The sequence below is a fragment of the Gracilinanus agilis genome, chromosome 2 (assembly GCF_016433145.1).
Source record: "Gracilinanus agilis isolate LMUSP501 chromosome 2, AgileGrace, whole genome shotgun sequence".
Lineage (NCBI taxonomy): Eukaryota > Metazoa > Chordata > Mammalia > Didelphimorphia > Didelphidae > Gracilinanus > Gracilinanus agilis.
Window position 1 is genome coordinate 639203589 of NC_058131.1, and position 26689 is coordinate 639230277.

Consider the following 26689-nt stretch of genomic DNA (forward strand, 5'->3'; position numbering starts at 1 on the left):
AAGAAGAAGAAGAAGAAGAAGAAGAAGAAGAAGAAGAAGAAGAAGAAGAAGAAGAAGAAGAAGAAGAAGAAGAAGAAGAAGAAGAAGAAGAAAAGAAGAAAGTATTATTGGGTAATGGTAAAGGACTTTCTCCCTCTTTGGGAGGGATAATAGCAAAAGAAATGAGTTTATTTCTTGAGGTTATATGGGGAGATGCCCAAGAAAAGGAAGAAACACAGGAGCTACACAAGGAGGAAAAACCAAAGCCCAACTACAAAAAGAAAAGTTTTTAAACACCAAATAAGCCATTGGCATTTTCAGCAAATTGGAAAACTCAGGTGCTATAGTAGTAGAGTAAGAAACAGGATAGAGATTGAAGTGAAAGAAGTGAAAGTCAGGAAAGATGTCATGATGAAAAAGAGGACCTGGAAAGATAACAGTATAGGAGAGAGGAGAGAAGTGTTGCAAAGGATTAGGGAATCTTTTAAAAGAATTTTTAAATTTTTTTATTAAAACTATTCTATTAAAAATGTTATAATGTTAAACCATATTAATGTGCTATTTAGCAGATATAAAACCTAGGCAAGTCACTTTACCTCAGTTTCCTTTTCTATAAAAAGAGACAGTTATATTAAATGATTTTTTAAAAACATTTTTGTCAGTATCAATTCTAAGATAGAAGAGTGACAAGTGCTAGGAAATTGGAGTTAAGTGACTTGTCCAGGGTGACAGATATAGGAAGAATATGAGGAAAGATTTGAACCTGGTTGTCCCAACCCCAGACCTGGCATTCTACTCAATGTGCTATCTAGCTGTCCTGTATTAAATTATTTTTAAGGCCCATTCAAGCTCTGAATCTTATAATCCTGTAGATTCAAAGACCTTCCTAAGCAAATGAGAGAAGAGAATATTAATAAACAGGAAATCATATTGATTTTGGAGCTTCAAGAATTAGGTTCTAGTCTCAAGAAGGTCAACCCTTTTTTTTTAAACTATTTCTTCCCATCTTAGAATCAATACAATATAATGGTTCTGAGGCAGAAAAACATTAAGAGCGAGGCAATGGGGGTTAAGTAACTTGCCCAGGGGCATAAAGCTGAGGCTAAATTTGAACCCAGAACTTCTCATCTCTACACCTGACTCTCAATCCACTAAGCTACTTAGTTGCTCCTAGATCAACTCTTATCCACTACTATTAGTCTTGATTCTAATTGAACATATGATTATATAATTGATATGATTGATTACATGATCTTGATCAAATCACATCCTTCTCTTGACCTCAGTTTCTTTATCCGTGAAACAAAGGGGTTGGATCAGATGGTTTCTGAATACTCTTTCTGTTCTAAGGTTCTGTGAGTCTATACTTTATTTTCTAAAGGACCTAGCTTACCTCTAATGGAATATACAATAGAGGATCAAAGATTAAGAGTTGGAATCTTCAGACATCATCTAATTCACTCCCGCCTGCCTTTTTTGATATGTAAGAAAACTGGATCTCAGAGTGGTTTGGTGGCTTGCTCAGTGTTACATGGGTGTTAATGGGAAAGTGTAGTTATGATCCCAGGTTCATATCTGACTTTGAATCAATATTCTTTCCACCGAACCACTACATGAAAAGATAAGAAGCACAGGTCTTATCCAAATGGATGACCACCGAAGACCACAGCAGAAGTACTGTGATCTGGTTTAGAACTACCTCTTAACCCAGTTTTTACCCACATCCTAAAAATGTACTTCAAACTGCAAACCAAACCCATCCAAATGATTACAGACTGGTTTGGTAATTCGCTTGGGAATGTGGAAGGAGGCAATGACTCAGAACTGCACAGTTGGCACAGCAATGTATATGCTGGCACAACACTCACCCTAGCCTTTCCCTTCCCAACAACATTAGTCTAGTTCATGCCCTCATGACTTCTTCCACAGGCTGTAGCAATAGCCTCCTAACTGCTTCCTCTTCCTCAGTCTCTGTCCCCTCCAATGTATTCTGAAAGTGGCTGTTAAGTTAATCTTTGTAATGTACACATGGTGCTATGTAAACACCTTCAGCAGGTCCCCAATCTATCAGTGTTGCTATTTGCCTACTGAGTGGACCCTCACTGTACCTACTGAGCTCAGCATGGCATTCAAAATTATTTACAATCAGGCTACAGCCTTTCTCTGGCTGTAACATCTCTTCATCTTTCTCTTATCCATAACTTAGTCTTCAGTCAAACTTGATGTTTAACATTTCCCCAAACTAGTTATTTCTGCTTTGATTTTAATTTTTAAACATTTTTCCATGATTACATGATTTATGTTGTCTCCCTCCCCTCTTCTGTGCCCCTGCCTGGAGCTGACAAGAAATTGCACTGGGTTATACATGTGTTATCACTTGATTCCCATTTCCATATTATTCATTTTAAAAAAAAATTTTATCTTTCTGCTTTGAAAATCTCTCCCCATCCCCACAACAGAGGAATCTCTGCTGAAAGAAATATTCTTTAACTATAAAAATCTAACTCAAATGCTCCTTCTCCAATTCTACCTTAGACCAAGTCCCATTATCCTATCTGAGACAGAAGCGATAATTTGTTGTTTAGTCATTTTTCAATCATCTCTGACTCTTTGTGATGTTTTCTTGGCAAAGGCAGTGGAGTGGTTTGCCATTTCTTTCTCCAACTTATTTTACAGATAAGAGAACTGAGGCAAATAGGGTTTAAGTGAGTTACCCAGGGTCAAATAGCTAGTAAGTGTCTGAATCCAGATTTGAACTTGGGTAGATGAATCTTCTTGACTTCAGGTTCAGATTTCTATTCACTCTGCCAACTAGCTGTCCCAGAAGTCATCTTACAATTCTCAAAATATATAGTATTTTGTTATATATCTCTTAATGCATTCTACCTTGTGTGGTAAGTAATTTATTATAGCATATTTCCTTGAGAGTTCAGAATATGCTGTTTTTCATTTTTACATCCCCAGAATTTAGCATGATAATTGGTATATAGCAGGTATTTAACAACTGCTTGTTGCTTGATTCATTGATTTTTATATATAATCTTATTCCTCTTATTGAACTATATGTTCTCATAAGGACATAGAATAATATATTATTTATATTTGTTCTCAGTTAAATTTAATGAGCATTTAAGTAACAAGATACTATATAAGATGCCTAGGATACAAATATGTAAAACAACATAATCTCTACCTTCAAGAAATTGATTTCTAATAGGAAGGGTATGATAATCACACAAATGAACATGATGCATGGAAGAATTTGACAAGGGCAAGGAGGAATCTAGAGAAAGTGAACTAAAAAATGTAAGTATAGTAAATATTCCTTTGATATATGGGTTAAATCTTATCCTTAAAAAACCCTGACTAAATATGACCATTCCAGCTTGCTTTGATCTTTGTCTTGCCTCCCTCACTTGGCTAAATTCCTTGAGAAAGTCATCTGTATTTACTGTTTCTGCTTTCTTTCCAATCACTCTCTTCGAAACCTTTATTAAGATAATCTGACTTCTGACTTCATTCAACTACAACACTTCTCTCGAACATGACTGATGATCTCTTAATTGACAAATCCAATGGTCTTTTCTGATTCTTTACAGCCTTTTTGGTCCCTGTATGGCCTTTGACATTATTGGTCACCTCTTCTTCTGGATACATTTTGCAGGCTAAGTTTTATCAATATTAATGCTTTCTTTTGGTTCTATGTCTGCTTATCTGACTTCATCTTTCCCATCTCCCTTGCTAGATCATCATTCAGATTATGTCCACTAACCAGAAATATCTAAACTTTTTTTTTCTGGGCCCTTTGCTCTTCTCTCTATACTATTTCACTTAGTTATCTCATCATCTCCCATATAGATAATAAGCATCTCTATGCACATAATTGTCACATTGATATCCAGCCCTAACTTTTTCCTGACCCCTAATTTCACATGTCCAGTTCCCTGTCCCATAGACATTTCAAACTCAGCATGATCAAAACAGAATTAATTCTCTGCACTGTGCCCCCTCCCTCCTTCAACTCTCCTCTTTTCTGAACTGCTCTTTTATTTCTGAGGGCAGCATCATCCTCCCTTCAGCCCAGGTTCTCAACATGGATGTCATCCTCAAACCCTCACTCTCTTATCCCCCATGTCTAATCTGTTGAAAAATCCTTTTGATTCTACATTCACAATATTACTAGTATATGCCCCCTTCCCTTCTTTCACCCAGCCAGCACTCTGTCCAGGCCCTTACCACATCACACCTGAATTATTATAATAACCTCTTGGTTGGTCTCCCCACTTTAAATCCCTCTCTCTGATCCATCCTTCACTCAACTGCCAAAACAATTTTCTTAAAGTGATAATCTGATTATGTAACCCCCACCCCATTGAATAAAACCCTTTGGTTAGAAACAACTAGGTGATTCAGTGGATAGAGAGACAGACCTGGAATTTGGAAAATCTGGGTTCAGATCTGGCCTCAAATGTTTCCTAACTGTGTGACCCTACGCAGGTCATTTAACCCTGCCTGCTTAAGCCTGGCCATTCTTCTTAGAACTGATTCTGAGACAGAAGGTAAGAGTTGAGTTGTTGTTGTTGTTTTTTGTTTGTTTGTTTGTTTGTTTGTTTTATTCCAGTGGTTTCCTATTACCTCTGATATCAAATTAAATCTGTATTTGGCTTTTAAAGCCATTTGTAATCTGGATCTTTCCTACTTTTATATTCTTCTTACTACTTACTCTTCTCAACATACTTGATGAACCAGTGATTCTAGGCTTCTGGCTGCTCCTTACATTCTTACATATCCTAAATATTTTCATTTTTCATCAGCTATACCACATGTTTAGGATGCTCTCTCTCCTTTTCTCTGCTGCCTGCCTTCTCCGGCATCCTCACATTCATCCTTATGCAAGAAACTTTTCTATGTTCTCTTCTCCCCACCCAACACACACTGTATACTTTCCCTCTGAGATTAGGACTTTGTCATCCCTGCATTCAATCAAAGTCAGTGGCTCACTACTGTCATCAAAATAAAGGTCTAAAACCTCTTTGAGGATTTTTTAATCTCTTATAATATTTTTTCTTCCTTCCAAGGCTTGTTATATATTATTGCTTCTCCTTTCCTCCAAGTACTCTGCTATAATCTGGTAATATTGGCCTCCTTGACCAAGATATTCTATCTCCCAACTCTGGACATTTTTACTGGCCGTGCCTCATGCTTGAATTCTTTCTTTTCTCAGCTCTGCCTCCTGGCTTCTTTCAGTTCTCTGCTAAAGCCCCAGTTTCTACAAGAAACCATTTCCAGTCCTCCTTAGAGTCCTCCTTAATTGTAGTGGCTTTCCTCTAAGACTACCTCAAGTTTATCTTGCCCATATCTTGTTCGAACCAGTATTTATATTCTGTCACCCTTACTGGACTATGTACTCCTGGAGATAAATTCCTGTCTTATGTCTTTTGTTATATCTCAAGTGCTTAGTTCAGTGTCTGTACGTAGTAGACACTTAAACATTTATTGTCACAATGACTTACATTGTATGTACTTTGTGTGTACATAATTATCTCTCCCATTAAAATGTGATCTCCTGGAGAGCAGGGATTATGTTGTCCTCTATCTTCGTATGCCCAGTACTTAGCCCAGTGCTTGACATATAGAAAGTTCTTTATAAATGTTTTTTAGACCCTTGCCTTCTGGCTTAGAATCAATCCTGTGTATCAGTTACAAGGAAGAAGAGCAGTTAGGGCTAGGCAATGGAAGTTAAGTGACTTGCCCAGGATCACGCAGCTAGAAAGTGTCTGAGGTCAGATTTGAACTTAAGACTTCCAGTCTCTAGACCTGGCTCTCAATCCAATGAGCCACCTAGCTGCAATTTCATTCCCCTTCTTTGAGTAAAAAAATCTGTGCATTTTTGTACCTTTAATTCAAATGCCAAAGGCCCTAGGAATTTAGAAATTTACTGTAACTAAGTGTATTCAGTGAATCTATGATTGATTTTAGAGTTGTTAAAAAATAAAAAGGTACTTGAATCATACCTCTTCTTTTACTTATTTTTTCCAATGTATTTCTTTATAATAACTAGTAATATATTTCTCATGCAAGAAATGGTATTAGAAGCCATCAAAAACATGAAAAATAGGAGGGAGAGAGGATATGTAAAAGTGGGTCCCATAAATGCTTATTTTTGATGATGATGGGCTAGACGGCCGCTGAGGTCTCTTAAAACTCCCATATTCTTTGATTCTATGATTTTGTGAAGTACCTTGAGCTGGGGAATCTGGAAAGCTTCTTGGAAGTGTTGGTGTTTGGGATAGCCTACCTCATAGCACCTGGAAAATGGACAATCACTATGCCAATCTCTGCCAAATGGATCAGTACCTTCTCACTTTGAGATCAGTATGACAGCAAAATGGTACACTTCCTTTTAACATGGGAAAAAACCCATCAAGCATTTACTTTTCATTCTTTTTTTAGATATGCTTGAAAAGATTCACATTCCAACACTACTGAAACCTGGTTTTAATATGTCTTAGATATCTTTGTTCCTTTGATACATTCTTTTGGGGGGGCTCATCTCCTGAGCCTATATGGTTACTTGCTAGGAAAAAAAGGCCAAAAACATGTATGGATGATGATATCCCAAACTAATCTCCCATCTCTGTCTTTTTATACTCCTGTCTGGGATTTTATTATTTCTCCTTCCTTCTTGACTTCCACTTGTGGGCTTCCCAGCATTTTCACTAGGGAGGAGACAAGGTGCTGTTACTGATCACTACATATGATATTTTCTTTGTGTTTTTGCAACCTTTTGAATGATTGATTGGTCCTGGAGATGGGATGATCCCACAATCTATAGCCAAAGCTGCCATGTCTTTGACAGAATTTCTTATCTAATATAGGATGAGGACTGGGATCTATTGAAATATGTCAGGAATACTGCCAAAGCAGCAAAACATTTATAGGTCTATTTTCACCTAATAAGCCACTTACATTTCTCTTGTTTTGAGTAGAGATGGGAAAGTAGATGAAGATCTATCAAATGAGGGGTTTACCTTTGTGGCTACACTAAGCACAGCAAAACCTTCTGAAATTTCAGGGGACATTAGAACATTTTTATATCCAAGTGCCTGTAGGAATCTTAAAGGGGGCCTCCTGAGCAACCAACCTTCTGTGATTAAGCTTTGCCCCAACTTTCATCTTCTGAACTTTTAATAAGCCACCTCAGTGCAATTTTTGTTGAGCCAGATCATAAAGAAAGCATTGTAGCAGATAAAGAAGTGAAAAGAGGGTTATTCCCTACATGGCATGGGGGAAAGCTTTGACTGAATACATGAATGTGGGCAGAATAAGATGAGATCAGGGAGCAGTCTAAAAAATTAAAAACACAGAGTTCATGATAGGGAAGAAAGGATAAAATTATAAGTTGTAACCAGATTGTATAAAACTTTAAAAATTAGCCTAAGTAATTTGTACAGATATTCTAGACAATAGGGAGCTACTAAAGATTTCTAATTGGAGAATGACATATTTAGAACTAGACATTAGGAAGATTATTTAGGCAGCTCTGAGAAGATCATATTGGAGAAGTGATTGATGAGTTTAGTCAGAGAAACCAGTTAAGAGGCCATTACAATAGTTTGAGAAAGAAGAAATAAGGCGGTAGCAATGTGATTGGAGAGTAGGGGATGGATGCAAGAGTTAATTATGGAAATATAAATGACAGAGATTAATAAATGATCGAATATGTTGGTAGAATGTGCAAAAAGTGATTAAACTATAGCATTAGGGGAGAAATTAGTGCTGCATATGTAAATTTGGTAGTTATTTAAACAGAGGCAATAACTGTAGCCATGGGGTAGATTATAACACCAAGGGGAAAATATGGAGCAAAAACAAAAATAAGAAGGAATCTAGGACAAAGCTTTGGGGAGAAATTCATGAAGTGAGTGGAGAATGATGAATCAGTAAGACCAAAAAAGTCATTGTAAAGGTAGAAGGGAAGCCAGAAGAGAATGGTGTTGTACAAGCTAAAGGAGTAAAAGAAGGGTAATCAACAGTGAGAAGTGCTGCAGTGAGGTCCAAGATGAAGAGGATGAAAAAACAAACAAACAAAAAACAATGTAGTTATCAGTTCTGGGACCATTGGAGAACAGGAAGAGGACATTTTAATAGAATTGTGGGGATGATAATAAGGGAAATCAGATTTCAGACTGTTAGTTGAAATGGTGGTAAGAAAATGATAATAGTAGCTGGTGTGGGAGTACTCTTTCTAGAAGTTTGATGGTAAGAGAAATATAAGATGATATTTGAGGGATATTAGGTTTATGTTTTTTATAGTGGAGACCTGTACATTTTGTAGTTGGAAAGGAAAAAATGGGAGGAGAAAGATGGAGACAGAGAGACATAACAGTTTTTTAGTTTGTTATCATTAAAAAACTATACAACTTGGGCTCAAAGAGTAAAGAAAATAAATATTAGAGTAAAATACATGAGTGCTTCGGAAATAATCAGTTCAATAATTACAAAAATATTTCTTTAAGTGCCCTACAGTTTGCAAAATTCTTTCTTCACAGCATCCCTGTGATATAGGAATCATAAGTATTATTATGTTCTTTTTGCAAGTGAAAAAACTGATGTTCTTTCTCTCCTGGAGTTTACAATTCAGTGGAGAGATACAAGACATGTACACATAGCAATGGCAAAAGATTGTACCTCACCTAGTTATGTTCAGTTCAGAAGGCCCTTACTTATTAAGTAGCTACTAAGATTAATACCCTCTGCTAGAGCTACATCTGAGGAAGGAAAGATTATTTTCCACTACGTAGGATCAAAGTAGGCTCCATGAAGGAATTGGCATCCAAGCTGGATTTTGGAGGATGGGCAGGATTTGCACTACCAGAAATGTAGGAGAGACATAGTAAATGGTATGAACAGAGGCACAGAGTAAAATACTATTTGTTCCTTCTAAATTTCAGTATCCAGGGGCAAAGGCATAGTTACAACTTGCAATGACTAGTTATTATTAGTCTATCACTTATATACTAAATTTGCATTGAAATCTTTTTTTTTCACATCACCTACATTTTGGGATATATACATTCCCCTTCCTCATCCACTGAACCACAACTTACCACTGATATTAAAAGAAAAAAAAATTTGACAAAACTGACCAACATATTATTTGATGACATATGGCTATACATATATGTATACATGTACATTACACACATAAACATAGATGTATAGTATACATATGGTTCCATGGTCTTAGCCCTCTACCTCTTGCAAAGAAGGGAGGAAGGTACGTTTTCCTATCTCTTCTCTGGGGCCAAGTTTAGTCATTCTAATCTCACTTTATTGAATTTTATTTTTTGTCCCTTCCACTTACATCAGGTTATTTCTCTAAACAACATAAGAAAATGTGCAGAGCAGAAACTCATAGAGAATAGGAAACATTTATTGGGTACTGATTATGTCCATAGGTGAACTATGGATATTCATTTTAGTTTGAATGTATTGTTCATATAAGGAAGATAAGGTAGGATGAAAAGTTAGGTTGTTGTAAAGGTCCTCAGATGACAAACTAAAGAGTTTGGATTTCATCTTGTAGGCACTAAAATGTCATTAAAGGCTTTTGGGCAAAGGACTGATGAAAACAGAGCTATATATAAGGAAGATTTATCTGGAAGTGTGAGTGAGTAACTCATAGTTGACACTAAGGATTCTGGCTTCATGTGGTAAAGAGTAATGATTGTTTTAACCTGTAAACAAGGAAATGCTGATGAGCACTTTTTTTTAGCCAAGAACTGTGCCAATCTCTGAGGAAAGCCTTGTGCTTTAATCCGTGATCCTCTTCTATCCAAGGGTTTCTATACTCTGCTCATTTTCTTATTTTATTTAGGAAAATATCTTGATGTAAATGGAAGGAAAAATTAGAATGAATAAACATGACCCCAAAGAAGAGATAAAGAACTGTACCTTCCTCCCTCCTTTGCAGAGATAGGCTAGGACTATGGAACATTGCATATATTATCACTCAGTTGACATGTTGGTTAGTTTTGTAGAAATACCTTTCTTTGTAGAAATGCTTTTTTTCTTTCTTTCCAAGTCTTAATGGTAAATTGTAGCTCAGTGAGTAGGGTAAAGGGAATAATACATCCCAAAATGTAGGTGATGTGAGAGCAAAAGATATCAATGCAAATTTAGCGTTCAAGTGACGGAGTCACTTTGTCTCTGGGTTCTGAAATTTAGAAGATACAAATAGTATTTTGGCTCTTACAGTAGCATATAAACAACTGAATTTAGCACTCTGAGGGAATAATTAATTTCAAGTAGGAATCTACTTGGTAATATATAACCCTGTTGCCCTCCAAACTGGCATTTATATCCAAATTGGCATTCATGTATCAGTAAATGAAATGTCCTTTCAGAGTTTCAGAGTTGGAAGGGTCCTCAGAGAGAATTTGTTTCAATTCCAACTGCCTCATTTTCCAGAAAAGACTTAGACTAGGGACGGTAAGTGATTTTTCTAAGAGTATAAGCAAAGCAAAAACTTGATTCCAGAGAGACTCGAATCTAGAACATGTGTGATAGAGAACTTTTGACTCTGAACCTAGGTACCCTTAGGACTGAACTACTCTATCTCTTTCTTCCCCTGAGGAATGTTGTGTTAAAAGTGGTCCCTCCCCTGTTCAATTGAAAGTTGATAAAATAATATATTCCATCTAACTTTTTAGAATTTAGAATTATTAATTTTGACTATTAGAATAGTACTGTATTGACTAGAGTGTTTCATCTATCGCTTGGTACTATCAAAGATAATAAGTTGGAGGTGGGGACAGAGGTGGTTAGTATCATAATCCTTGCTGTGTAGAACTGTCCTTAAAAAGTGTCCTTTCTCCTCATCATCATGAAGAATGGGATAAAGACAGTGGAAAGTTTCCATAAACTTTACAGAGGATGCCAGTGCTATTCTGGGTTACAGATGCCTAAGGCATTCCTCTAAAGAATCTCTTTCAACAGAACAAGGGATGCCAATATTTCTAACCACTTAGTTACCTCCCATTTGGAAAGAATATTAGGCTAAGAATTAAGAGTCTGGACAGTACCACCAATTAGCTATATGATCTTGGTTAAAGCTTTCTATCTTTAGACCTCCATATCTTCAAATGTCAAATGAAGGGGGTGGACAGGATGGATGATCTCTAAAGAAATTCTAGCTTTAAAAATCTATGATTTTTAGAGACAGGAGGTCCTAGGTTCAAACCCGGCCTCAGCCACTTCCCAGCTGTGTGACCCTGGGCAAGTCACTTGACCCCCATTGCCCACCCTTACCACTCTTCCACCTATGAGACAATACCCCGAAGTACAAGGGTTTAAAAAAAAATCTATGATTTTATGACAAAATGACAGTAAAGGAATTTTCTCAATCACAATAGATAGAGGATTAACCTTAGGGGCATTAAATCCTGGCTCCATTGTGTGGCCCAGGGCACTTAGTCCCTCTGTGAAATGAGGGGATGAGAATAAGTGAATTTCAAGGTCTCTTCCAGCTTTGATATTTTGTGTGGTTCTGTGTTAAAATGTGTGTAAGTAAGGAACTTCTCAAACCCATTTAGACCTCATCTGTCAGAGGGACATCTGGTGGCTCCCATACGATACTGCGGTATGCAGTCATTGAAACAATCATACAAAAAATTATCTTCTCCCATCACTTTTGATACTCAACTAAAGGTATGGAAAAAATATTACAAACAAAACACTAGACAAAGTCTGCGACCAAAGTGAAAATTTCTTTGCAAACATGCTGATTTAAGCTTCGATGACAAACCTCATCTCACAGAAGTAAACCTACCACATAAGACCTCATTTATATACTGTCCAAATAGTTGATATCTCCAAAATAATGAATACATAAAGTATTGGCGAGAAAAAAAAATTTTAAATCTTTTTTTTCTGGGTATGTTGCTTCTTACTTTACTTATAAAGTAGTGGTACTAAGGAACAAGTCCTAAATTAATAGTTGGAAAACCTTAATTCGAGTACACTCTCATGTTATTCTATATTTCTTCCTGAGAAATATTATGTACATTGTGCCATAAATATAAATGTGTCCCAATATTACAATACAATGGAATCCAATAAAACTTAATGTGAATTTAAGGCAATTAAGATAAAATGAAATGAACTTGGGAAAGTTATTATTCCAAGAAATGAGACTAGCATGAAACACAAATGGATTGATTCAAAGAGGGTTTAGTTGAAAGTATGAATGATAGTCACAAATGTATACTAAGAAAAATTAAACCAGATACAATTTTAAGGTTTATCTCATGGAGGACAATCGTGTCTTCTTTTGATATATCATTTAGGACCTTTGTTAACAAGAATCGTGGGATAAAATGGAATTAATGTAAAATGAACCTTTTGGCCTGTGTAAGTGTGGAATTTGTGTAAATCAAGGATCACTAAGCACTAATCTTGGAAGGGGATGGGGAGTTGACCCCATGGAACACTGAGAGAATTCTGTTTGGGAGGGGCCAGCAGCAAGAGGAGTTTGGAGGAATCTTCTCAACTGTCACTTAATTCCTCAACCAGACTGGGACCCTGGGGGGTTGACATTCTTTGGTTGGGAGGTTTTGATTTTGGGTGGATCCTGAGTGAATTGGGCTCCTAAGTACTTTTATTAGTAACTATTGGGAGATCACAAAAACCAACAAAGAAGATATGGAACAGCAATTCTCCAATTTGGCTGGAGAGTCCAAACTCCTGGGGGAGTGGGCTTGAATGGGGGGTGGTCCCTTCCCTGATCCTGCTTGAATCAATTGATCCTGTTACTTCCCTTTTATATTACTTTAGAAATATTTGATAGGAGACTGTAGGGGGAAGAAAGAGTTATCTACTGTGACCAAGCCTCAGAAGTCAGAGCTCCGCTCTTGGAGAGAAGAAATAGCTGGTAGTGAAGTTCATCCTTTCCCTCCTTCCTTGATTCCTCTATACCTTTTCCCCCTGTACCCTGAATTTAATTTATCATTTAATAAACCCCTGATAATTTGATACTTAGAGTCTGGAGCAGTTACACTGAAGGGAGGAGGTGACTGATCTGGTCGCTGAGGGGAAGACTAATTCCAAAAGACCATCTTGAGGGGGTAAAGCTACTTGAACTTAGGAGTGGGGGAGGTTTGTCTCAACAATGCTGTCTCTGAAGGTGGGATCCAACCCATCAAGGTCACAACTGAACCCCAACACCTTCCTTCAACATCCTCACTATAGCTTTGCCAGTTTGGGAATTTCTTTGAGTTTATTCACTCATAGGTCTTCCCTGGGGTGGGGGTGAATGATAGCTGATCTGGCCCATTAGAAAGCTAACAAGGGGGAAGTATAGATACATTTCTCCCCTACCATCAATACTCACCCTGATACCCCTGGCCTAGCAAGGTCAAGAAATAGAGATACAATGGGATATTTAGCAAGGGATAGAACTTTTCCATTTTGGAATGGAGTAAGGTTTTCATTCTCATAAAGAAGTATGCCCCCCTGTCAAAGATATTGTGGAGGGAATTTGGGTGATGCATTAGATTTTTTTAACCCTTAACTTCTGTGTATTGGCTCCTTGGTGGAAGAATGGTAAGGGTGGGCAATGGGGGTCAAGTGACATGCCCAGGGTCACACAGCTGGGAAGTGTCTGAGGCCAGATTTGAACCTAGGACTTCCAGTCTCTGGGCCTGACTCTCAATCCACTGAGCTACCCAGCTGCCCCTGACGCATTAGATTTTAAATGCTGTTTTAACTCTCCAGAGTCAAAGATGCTATGGTCTCAAGGACATAATTCAATATACTAATTCCTAGGTTCTTCTCTCTATGGAAATAATTTTTTTGAATTTCTTTAATTTTAAATATTTTCTCTTAGTTACATATTTTATGTTCTTTCCCTCTCCTCCAATCTCCCCAAACCCCCTTAGCAAATGCACAATTCCACTGTAGTTGTTTTTCTTCTGTGTTTCTCCTCCCACAGTTCTTCCTGTGAATGTGGCTAGTTTTCTTTCTTATAAGTCCCTCAGCCTTGCTCTGGATCCTTGCATTGCTGCTAGCATAAAAGTCCATTATGTTTGATTGTACCAGTGTATCAGTCTCTGTGTACAGTGTTCTCCTGGATCTGCTCCTTTCACTCTGCATCAATTCCTCGAGGTCATTCCAGTTCACGTGGAATTCCTCCAGTTCTTTATTCCTTTGAGCACAATTATATTCCATCACCAACAGATACCATAATTTGTTCAGCCATTTCCCAATCGAAGGACATTCTCTTATTTTCCAATTTTTTTGCCACCACGAAGAGCATGGCTATAAATATTTTTGTACAAGTCTTTTTCCTTATTATTTCTTTGGTGTATAATCCAAGCAGTGCTATGGCTAGATCAAAAGGCAGATAGTCTTTTAAAGCCCTTTGACCCTATTTCCAAATTGCCATCCAGAATGGTTGGATCAGTTTACAACTCCACCAGCAATGCATTAATGTCCCAATTTTGCCACATCCCCTCCAACATTTATTACTCTCTTTTGCTGTCATTTTAGCCAATCTACTAGGTGTGAGGCGATACCTCAGAGTTGTTTTGATTTGCATTTCTCTAATTATTAGAGATTCAGAACATTTTCTCATGTGCTTATTGATAGTTTTGATTTCGTTATCTGAGAATTGCCTATTCATGTCCCTTGCCCATTTATCGATTGAGAGATGGCTTAATTTTTTTGTACAGTTGTTTAGCTCCTTGTATATTTGAGTTTTTTGTAATAAAAATTTTTTCCCAATTCGTTCTTTCCCTTCTAATTTTGGTAGCATTGGTTTTGTCTGTACAAAAACTTTTTAGTTTAATGTAGTAAAAATTCTTTATTTTACATTTTGAGATTATTATTTTACATTTAGGGATTATTCTTCCCAATAGGAAAGGATTTCCATGTCTGGATTTAATTGGATCATAATCTTGAGTGATTACAAGGTCCTTTTGCCAATACTCAAAACAAATACTACTGTATAAGCTTTATTTTTGACCCACGAGGAGGAGAAAAAAAAAAAAAAAACATTGGTTCTTAGTGGTTCCATTTGTTAGCTCAGTACCATCAAGAAGGTCCCTTAAGTACTCTAGGACAGACCCTCCTTTAATGGCCCAGTAATCTTTGCATCATCTTTATAACTTATGCCTCATATGAGGTAGGTACTCAATAAATAAATGAATAAATAAATGAATTTACTGGATCCAGGGCTTACTACTTCGGTTGATATATGATGTAAGAAAGGAAACTTTTAGAATCTGATTATATCAATCTATGCTTATTCCTTACATCATTGGGTTTGGTTTCCTTAGATTCTCTCTTTTAGTTGATTTCTTTCCTCTCAAAGGTCCTGAAAAATCTTTCCAACCTCAATAAAATATAGTCTCCTTGAGGGCAAGGTTGATTACACATTTGTCTTTGTATTGCTGATCCTTTATACAGTGTTTAAAGCACTCAGCAAATGTGTCTGTAATTGGATTGAATTGAATCAATTGAGCATTTCATGGATTTCCCATTACTTTCTTGAGAATAATTCTGTGAAGGAGGCAGTAAAACTGTTCATTTCTTCTTTTTCTAGAGGAGAAAACTGAGGCTCAGAATAGTAAGTAAAGTGATTAGCTTGTTGTCATATAGCCAGTAAGTCCCATAACCATGATCTTGGCCAAGGTCTTCTGGTGCTAGATCCATTGCTTGGCTGATGATCCAGGTTGGGCCCACCTCTAAGTCCCTACTTGGACGTGACCACTCAGTTTTGGTGAGTTCAAGGTGGTTATTTCTTACATTTTCTATTTTTCTTTTGTCCAAAGTTGAATTCCTCTTGCTACGTGATTTGACATCAGTTCTCAGGAGCAGAAGGAAGCCAGGGATTCTCTAGTTAGAGGGTTGATTAGGCTGTCTTAAAATAAACTCAAATTGAACCAAGGGTGAATGATCCAGAAAATAACAAAACACATCTAATTAGACTGGAGAGAGTACAAACTGTGCTCTCTTTTTGGCATTGTTTTACATGGTAATGGGAAATGATAATCATTATACATGATAACACTAACAAGAGAAAGAGTCTGAAGCCTGCTCTTCTTAGAACTCTTCTCTTTGAAGGCCAGGAGGCCAATGGAATAATGTTGACAAAATGCAGAAGACTGGAGATGTTTATAAAGCCAGTTCCTGAGAACTTAATTTGAAAGCTGAGAGAAATGTGGCCTGCTTCTTTCTGCTTAGTGACAGAAGGGAGTAATTTTATAAAATATTTTAAAAGTCCCCTTCCCAATTCAAGGTCTAGTTGGTACAGGGGAAAAAATAATTTAATCACTGTCCTGCAGGATGTGAAGCCATGCAAAATCTTCACATTAGTCTCCATTGTGTCTCATATTGAACCACATTCTCATGCCAGGCCATCTGCAAAGTGGGCAGTTTAATAAAGAAGAGCCAACTTTCCATCATCTGGACTCCTAAAGCTTCCAAAGGCAAGCTCTGAGCTTATATTCCATTATAACCTCTCTTCGCTGGTATTCTGATTTCTTCCAAAGATGCCAAAGACCTTGATAAATATCCCCTCCACTAGAGCTATAATAATAAGGATGTCATCAGTGTCCTGAACCCTTGTTGGGGGTAGGCAATTAGAGATGAGAGTGTGAGGGCAGGGGAAACAGAGTGGCATATGGCAGAAAGAGTTAGGAAAGGGGCAGGTCAGATCTGTCACCCAAATTAAATTAATAATTGGAAAAGTAAAATGCTTAAGGAGGTTCTCAGAGACTCTTGTTTATGAAATCACAACCAGAGAATATAATTTCCATCCATAGCTGGGCAGGAGATGAGTAGGGTTAGCCTGCAAAGCACTTCTGCAGAGAAAAACAGGCAGAAAATGTTATCTTTGGTCAATAAATACAGAAAAAGAAACATATTCATTATTCAGGAAATATATGAGGAAATATATGAAGTACAGTTAGAACTGAAGCTCCTGGGGGCAGCTGGGTAGTTCAGTGAATTGAGAGCCAGGCCTAGAGACAGGAAGTCCTAAGTTCAAATCCGACCTCAGACACTTCCCAGCTGTGTGACCCTGGGCAAGTCACTTGTCCCCCATTGCCCACCCTTACCACTCTTCCACCTAGGAGCCAATACACAGAAGTTAAGGGTTTAAAAAAAAAAAAGAACTGAAGCTCCTCAAACATAGTCCAATTTTCTAACCAGGGTACATCTTGATTTTACATATAACTAATTAATGAGTTATATTGGTCTCCTTTTTGTTTTAAAATTATGAAAATCATGTTATGTGGGATTAGAAGGGACAAAGATGGTGAAAATACATAAATCTCTATCATATTCTCCTTATTAAATCAGTGCCCAAGATGAACCCATAGAATGAAACACATTTCCCTTGGAGAACTAAATTTAATAACATTAGTGATAGTATATAAGCTATAATTATAGTTATGATAGCCTAAACATATATATATACATATATATATAGCCTTTTCATTTTTTCAATTTTTAACATATTTTGTTTTTCATATTATTTTAATTTTTAAGTATATTCCTTCTCTTTCAGTCTCTCAAGAACTCTTCCTTGTGACAGTGGACATTAAATAAGGAGGAGTAAAAACTAACATGTCATCTGGATCTAATGATAATGCTCCACCTCTACAGTTTAATAACTCTTCAGTAAAAAGAAGGAGACACATTTTCTCATTTCTTCTTTGATTCCAGGCTTACATATGATAATTAGGCAACATTCAATTTGTTTTTGTTATGGATCGTTCCATTTACATTGTTGTGGTCATTGTTTTCATGAGTCTTATTTCACATTGTATTAATTCATGTATCTTACAAAGGCCTTTTCTAATTACTTGATTATTAAAACAATCCTAGAAGAGAGGTTGTGCAAACATTGTTATCTCAGCCATATAGATGAAGAAATCAATCCTTGGAAAGTCAGTGAGGGAGTTAAACTGGAACCCAGGATTTCTATCTTCAGACCAATATTTTTTACAACTTTACACACTACATTATAGAGTTGTCAATGGATTAGAAATCTGCTGTTTAAGAACTAAGCTAGCTAAATTCAGAGAGACTTATCAATAGGTTGGTCATAAGGTAATGAAATTTTCATCCACAGTAAATTTTTTTTAAAAAATTGTAATTATAGAGAGTTTGAAATGTGCCACCATAGAGGAATGACCCACAAGAACAAAATAAACATCTCTTTGAAATATTGATGTATCTCAATATTATGTAATTTCCTGAAAATTACATACCTAAGAAGAGTCTGGTCAAGGTTAATAACATATTAGTGAAAGTTAATGAGATTAAAGGATTAAAACTTTGTTCTGCAAATTAAAAACATCCCAAATAATAGCACATTTGAGGATTATTAAGTCACAGTTAGACATATACTTAAGCTCCTTGACTTTTTGAATGGAGAAAAGAGTAAGTCAGATGAAGATATAATGTGAGAACCAGAGTTGGGATGGCTAAGGTGAAGTACAGTACAAAGATTCTAGTCTCTTGGAAAAAAAGGGTTTTTATGGCTTCTCTTTTAGGAGCCACAGTATGTAACCATTTGCATCAAGGAATAACCACATGGATCCAGGACAGGAGGGAACCACATGATCACAGAAAGGTCAATAGATGAAAGTAGCAATGGAGAAAGTGGTGAAGTACTCCTTGGTCAAGCCAGGAGCAAAAGGAATTCATTCTGGCCTTAGTGAAGTGATTTTGTTAAGAAAGTGTCTGATTGAGTCTCCTAGACCAAAGCAGAAATTCCTGGACTGAGGCTCATGGAAAAGGAGATTTCTCAGACAACATTCAGCTTTTGGACCAAGTGGAGTAGTTATTACACCAATCAGAATCCAGAGATGCTTAGCAGATGATATGATGGTATACTTAAATAATCCTAGAACATCAAATAAAAGGCTAGTGGAAATAATTAACAACTTTATCAGAGTTGCAGGATACAAGGTAAATCCATATAAAATCATTAGTACTTCTATATATTTCTAATAAAATTCAGCAGCAGGAGTTAGAAAGAGAAACTCCATTTAAAACCACTCTAGAAAATATAAAATATTTAGGAATCTATTTGCCAAAACAAACACAAGAATTATATGAACACAACTACAAAACACTTTTCACACAATTAAAACTAGATCTAAATAATTGGAAAAAACATTAATTGCTCATGGGTAGGAGGAGTTCATATAATAAAAATGATAATCCTACCCAAATTAATCTACTTATTCAGTGCCATACCTATCAAACTACCAAAAACATTTTTTTTAGAATTAGAAAAAACTATAATGAAGTTCGTTTGGAAGGACAAAAGATCAAGAATGTCAAGGGAAATAATGGGAAAAAATGTGAAGGACGACGGCCTAGCAATATCAGATCTTAAACTGAACTATCAAAGCAGTGGTCATCAAAACAATATGGTACTGGCTAAGAGACAGAAGGGTGGATCAATGGAATAGAATAGGGGTAAATGACCTCAGCAAGCCAGTGTTTGATAAACCCAAAGATCCCACCTTTTGGAATAAGAACTCACTATTTGACAAAAACTGCTGGGAAAATTAGAAAACAGTATAGGAAAAATTAGATTTAGATCAACATCTTATAGCCTGTACCAAGATAAATTCAAAATGGGTAAATGACTTAAATATAAAGAATGAAATCACAAATAAATTGGGTGAACATAGAATAGTACACCTATCATATCTCTGAGAAAGGAAGGAATTTAAAAGCAAGCAAGAGATAGAGAACATTACAAAATGTAAAATGAATGGCTTTGATTATATCAAATCAAAAAGGTTTTGTACAAACAAAACCAATGCAACCAAGATTAGCAGGAAAGCAATAAACTGGGGGAAAATTTTATAGCAAAACTCTGACAAAGATTTGATTTCCCAAATAATTTCCCCAAAGCAACTAAGTCAATTTAGAAAAAAATCAAACCAATCAACAAATGGTCAAGGGACATGAATAGGGAGTTTTCACATGATGAAATCAAAACTATCAATAAGCTCATGAAAAAAGTATTCTAAATCCTTCTTGATTAGAGAAATTAAAACTAAAACAACATTAAGGTACCACCATACACCTAGCAGACTGGCCAATATGGCAGCAAAGGAAAGTGATAAATGGTGGAAGGGATGTGGCAAAACTGGGACACTAATATACAACTGGTGGAATTGTAAATGGTTCAACCATTCTGGAAGGCAATTTGGAACTATGTGCAAAGGGCTTTAAAAGACTGTCTGCCCTTTGACCCAGCCCTATCACTGCTGGGTTTATACCACAAAGAGATAATAAAGAAAAAGACGTGCACAAAAATATTTATAGTCACATTCTTTGTGGTGGCAAAAAATTGCAAAATGAGGGGATGCCCTTCAATTGGGGAATGGCTGAACAAATTGTGGTATCTATTGGTGATGGAATACTATTGTGCTGAAAGGAATAACAAACTTGAGGAATTCCATGTGAACTGGAATGACCTCCAGGAACTGATGCAGAGTGAAAGGAGCAGAAACAGGAGAACCTTGTACACAAAAGCTGATATATTGTGGCACAATCAGGTGTGACAGACTTTTCTACTAGAAGCAATGCAATGAATCATGATAGTCCAGAGGAACTTATGGAAAGAACACTGTCCACAACCAGAGAAAGAACTGTGGGAGCAGAAATGCAGAAGGAAAAAATATGATCAATCACATGGTTCAATAGGGATATGATTAGGGTTTTGATGTTAAAAGATCCCTCTACTGCAAATATGAGTAACATGGGAATCAGTTTTGAACAATGATACATGTATAACCCAGTGGAATTGTTTGTCATCTCCAGGAGTGGGGAGGTAAGAGGGGAGGGAAAATTATGAATCATGGAACCATGGAAAAATATTCTAAATTAAAAAAAGAATCCAGAGATGAAATTAGGAATAACAAGAATCAGAGCTATGATTTGGAGGACAAAGTATGGATTTTACTGTTAACTGGTACTGTACACTATGTGAACTGTGCAAATCTTGGGAGTGAGGGCTGTCAGCTACAACATTTTCACAGACACCCTAACCAAGGAAGTAATATAAACTTGTCAAACAGTATAGGCTCCTTGCAAGGCTGGGAGCATTAGGCAAGTAATTAGTAGATTCTCTAAAAATCATGAGTTCTATCATTTAACAAAAGACTTCTTCCACCACACTAGAAACATCAAACTGAAGTTGTTTATATCAATATTTGGTAATGTTGGAGTCACTGTAAGAAGGGGTAGCTTGAATTACCAGAAACCTGAAGTATGTTCTTATATTGGGGAAAGCTTCAAAGAAAGGATAATTTTATAACTATGAAGAACTGTAAATATACCTGGGAGTGATAGAGAACCACTGAAAAAGAGAACAGAAAGATTTTAAGTGTTTTTAAGTATTAAGTATTTAAGTATTTTTAAGTATTTAAGCATATAAGTTTAGGACTTTTGCATATTTTTACTGATGTATAAAACCTAGCTTTTTTTGTTGTTCTTAGCCTGAATGCTTATGTGTAGCTGAGGGTCCTTTTCTCTCATTTTTCATCAATTTAGACACAAACAAAATTCCTATATCCCCAGGGAAAATCAGGAGGGTAAGGGAAGGCAGTGTGTAAGACAAGTCCAATAATCCCAGAAGAATTTTGGTGGTAGTATGAACAAAAATGAGAATTTGTGTGATGTCCCCAAGAATAAACTCTGACATAAAAATAAGACAAAACAAAACTAACAACAACAAAGAGCCTTTTGTTTGGAATCATGTTTAAATTCTCTGTCCCTTCAGCTCAATTCAATAAGCATTGTTAAGCATCTACTACATGTAAAATGTCATTTATAATTCTAAGGATTCTCCCCTATTTCTTTCCCTCAAATATTTAGAAATCAAACTCTTGCAGCTAAATAGAAAAAGAAGCATCCTGTAAGGATCCCAGGCATTCTCACTTTACTACTAACTGGGCAATGAATAATTTATAGTAAAGAGTGTTTTGAGGGGATAAAATTGTTGATAAGTCAGGGAAAAAAAAACCTCTTAGCAGTAAAGCTGAGCAATCCATCTTTAAGAAACAGGTTTCAAATGCACAGTTTATGAATACGCTGAGGTTTTTTTTATCTATATGGAAATTGGTCAGTTGAAATATATGTTACAGTTCAGTATGACTTGGATCTGAATATCAGAGTTAGAAATTAAAGCATCACTTCAAAAGGCTAGGAAGGAAACAAACAAAACAAAACAAGAACAACAAAATGACACTTTCTATCTAAGACTGAGGAGAAATATGCTCTGTATTTAAAATGCTGAGTGTAATGCATTAGTATTCTAGGAATGATGCCATTTGAACAGAACCATATTCAATCTTGTATGAGCATAATGGCCGACTTCATCTGAGAGCAGCTTCCTTGGGGAATCCTGAACCAAAGGGCATGAAGCCCCATTCCTCAGACCTTTAATTTACTGAATCTAAGTCATCCTCCAAAATAACCAGAGTTCACACTTTGGTAATACATTATACTAACAAAAGGCTTTCCTCACAACAATCTTTTAAAATCTGTGGTACAGGTTTTGATTTTAGTTTTAAATCATAAATAAAATCCAGAGAGGAGTGAAATGACTAAATGACTTCCCTTTTGTCACACAGCTAATAGGTAGCAAAACTGGATTTCAAACCTTGTCCTTCTTACCTGAAATTCAGTGATCCATTACACCATCCTGCCTTTTAACAATTTGATGCTACTGATCCATTGTGTTTTTTTTTCCAGTGTAACAGCATCATTGAGAGGGGTGGTCATGGAGCCCTGGACCATCTACTAGGAAAATCAAATTAAAGTGGGGAGCATTGTTAAGGGAAGGAATCAAATACTTCATCATATGAGTATGAGAGCCTGTGTATCTCCTCTCTCTCTCTCTCTCTCTCTGTCTCTCTGTCTCTCTCTCATAATAATAGACATGGATTTCTGAAATGGTAGACCTATAGATTTTTTTTAAACCCTTGTACTACGGTGTATTGTCTCATAGGTGGAAGATTGGTAAGGGTGGGCAATGGGGGTCAAGTGACTTGTCCAGGATCACACAGCTGGGAAGTGGCTGAGGCCTGGTTTGAACCTAGGACCTCCTGTCTCTAGGCCTGACTCTCACTCCACTGAGCTACCCAGCTGCCCCTAGACCTATAGATTTTGTCAACGTAGCAGATTCAAATTAAATGGTTTAATCAATCAATCTATGAATATTTATAAAATAATGATGTCCCACATGATGTTATACACTGGAGATACAAAAACAAACTAAAAATGAAGTAGTTCTTGCCCTCGAAGAGTTTACTTTTGTAAGTTTACTTACTATCTTAAGCTTATTTTTATTTGCATCACTCTAAAAGCAACTGACTGAATCAACTCCAGCATTTTATAGTAGAAAATGACTTTGAACACCATCTAATTTGTTTTTCTCTAAATGGTTGGTCCAATTAGGTCTGTTTCTCACTGATATGCTCTTTCTGCTATAATCTACTGCCTCAGTAGTGCTAAACCTTAACTCTTAAAGTACGACAGAATAAAAAGCTTACAATGGACACATTGTGCTTTTAAGTTATAATTAGTCGATACCCAGAATAAATCATTTCAAGTAATGGTTGTCTATTTGAAGAAACCATGATCTGGGACCAAATGTGGGATTTAATTGTGTTAATATGACAAACATTTCCCTGAGCAACATTTTCCAACGGTAGATTTTTTAGCCTCAAAAGAAAGAAACTAAAAAGTATGAGAAAGAGCAGTGACAGTGGTGGTAAAGAAGGGAAAAGAGCTAAAATGTAGAAGGAGCCTAAAGGGTATTGTGAAAATAAAGGGATCCAAGGATGATCAGCAGTTAAAGTTCCATAGTGAATTCCCATAATTAGCCTTTTCTCCAATTACCTCATAATTGATTCCCTTCATTCTTTTTTAATTTACCTTTAATTAGTCCTTAAGGGCCTAAATAATCTAGGAAACTCAGACTTAGGGTGTCTGACCTCAACGGAGCTATTAATATTCTAGAGTCCCTTAAAGTCCATTGAGTTTATAAACTCTTAAATTACCCTGGAGTTGATTTAGTCCAAATATCTCCTTAAATATAGAAACATACAATTCCAATAAAGCATTTTTTAATCCCATGACTCCATGTACAAGAAATCTCCATTAATAGATTCAAGACAAATAGAATACTGGATAAACTTCTGACTGTTGTATTTCTTTTACTATCTATATATCTCTTAAGGGGAAAAAGGAAAGCACTGAAAAAATCCTGAGAAATGGTCATTATTGTTAGTGTAATCAAGGAGTCAGGCAATAAAGCTGAGGCACACAAATGAGAAATCATCGTCTCTCCTGGTCTGAGCTGCATACAAGATATTTATAAATTCAGGAGAAGCCTAGCTCTCTGGGTTGGTATCCCCTAAAAGCAGTTTTTATACTGGAAAAAAAGGAAGGAAGCATTTATTAAACACTATGTGCCAAACAGTCTATAAATACAATTTCATTTGATCCTCACAATAATCTTGTGAGGCAAGTGTTATTATTTTTAGTATTGCCATCTTTATTTATTTGTAAATATTATTTATTATTGCCATTTTGCAGTGGAGGAAACTGAGGCAGACAGTGGTCAAATGACTCAGAATTCTGAGTATCTAAAGCTGGATTTTAACTCAGGTCTTCCTTATTCTATACATTGCAACACCTTGCTGACTCTATGACTACAGGACTGAGAATCTTAATTAGAAAAGGAACAAAATCAAGTAAAAGATCAGGTGAGTTCTGGTTGTGGTGAAGTAGAACAACTTTAAGGAGTCCAGTTTCTTGGACAGCTTCTCTTGTAAGTCCATTGGTTTTTCCCTTTGATGCTTGATACTAAGGAAAGTCTTATATATTAAGTTGCACCAAATGTAAAGTCTTAGATTGGTTGTGCTAGGCTTTGCTTGGGTGGTTTTGACCATCATCCAAAAGGTCAGAGATATTTATGTCCCTGATGATGGAGTCTTTTCTAGTCTTTCAGGTATGCCATTATCCAAGATCATAGATTTATGACCATCATTGGAATTCCTATAGTTATTGTATATTCAATAAATTAGTCAAGGGCTCAGATTGTGAATTTTCTAATCTCTCTGATAAAAAAAAGATGAAATTAAGACTGTTCTCAAGGATCTTTATATAATCTAGTGAGGAAAGTACCATATACAACTATGTAATACAAATACATAATAAACAAATTATATATGTAGTAGAGAAGCTCAGAACTCTAGAAAACTATAATGATTGCTTCCATTATAAAGAATCAGGGAAGGTTTCAAGGAAGAACATCTTCAAAGAAAGAAGGATTTAAAAGGGCATAAATAAATTGGATAGAAACAAAGAATAGAACCTTTCCATTGTTTGGGATGCTCTAAGTAAAGGTCACAAGGATGGGAAAGAGCCGGTGAAGATTATCCATTTTTATCTGAGTTTCTACATTGAATCATAGATTAAGAGCTATAAGGGACTGTAGAAATCATCTAGTCTAGCCTTTTCATTTTGCAAGCAAGGAAACTGAGCCCTAAAAAGGTTAAATGACTTGCCTGAAGTCATATAAGTAAATGGCAGAGCATGGACTTTAAACCAGTTCCTCTTACTCCCAATCAAGTGCTCTTTCCATTTTGTCACCACCTTGTTGTATCTTTAAGTCTGAGTCTGGTTTATAACTCTTGGTTGTACAATGGGTCTAGAATGTATTTACATAACCTTCTTCAAGACTTATAACACCATTTCTGACAATAGTTATTCAAGCTGTTCACAATATTTAGGTTCCTACTATATTCCCACGAACAAAATTCTTCCATATACTTCAGTTCTGGAGTTGAATCTTCTTTGCTATCTTTTCCAAATATATCTTCCTTATAAATGCAAAAAGGCTGTCTTTCATTATGTAACTCCAGGGAAACTCAGCAAAAATAAATGCTTCAGGAAATGGAGTCAAACTATTGAAGCAGCTGCATACACATGCACATGTGTGTCCATGCACACTCACACATGTATAGATAGATAAGTATCTATCTATATTATTATATTAAAAATATAAAACAGAAAATGTTAGAGCAATAGTATTACTATTCCCAAGGGTACCTAGTTTAATGAGATACTGTAAATAAGCCAACTAGACCTTATAATTAACACTACAAAATATCTCTTCTCCCTCCCTGCAAAGTGATTCTCTGAATCAATTTTTCTTTTAACACCATTGCCTTAATTCATCTCCTTTTTTCTTCCAATAACCTATGACAAAAGCCAATTACTCTTGGCCTAGAGCTACTCTGCTGACTTATCTCAAAGACAAGATCTTAAGTTATTCACGAGGAAATTAGCTTCGACTTCTGCCACATTTTACAGTGTCATGGCAAAGGGGAAGGTTATTCAACTGACCTATTTCTAGTCATCTTTATCCCGATTTTTTCCCTCCCCCCTAGCCAGGCTTTTAAACTCTTTGTGAGTAAAGAATGATTTCATTGTTTATATCACAGTGCTGAGTATAGAGTAAGCCCTTAAGACCAATCTGAATATCAAATCTTCCATTTAAAAAAAAAAAAAAACAACTTTGTCTCTAATTTCTATGATAAGATGAATGAATTGATTTTTTGAAAAATCTCATTTCATTTTCTATTTTGCCAAAATTTTAGGG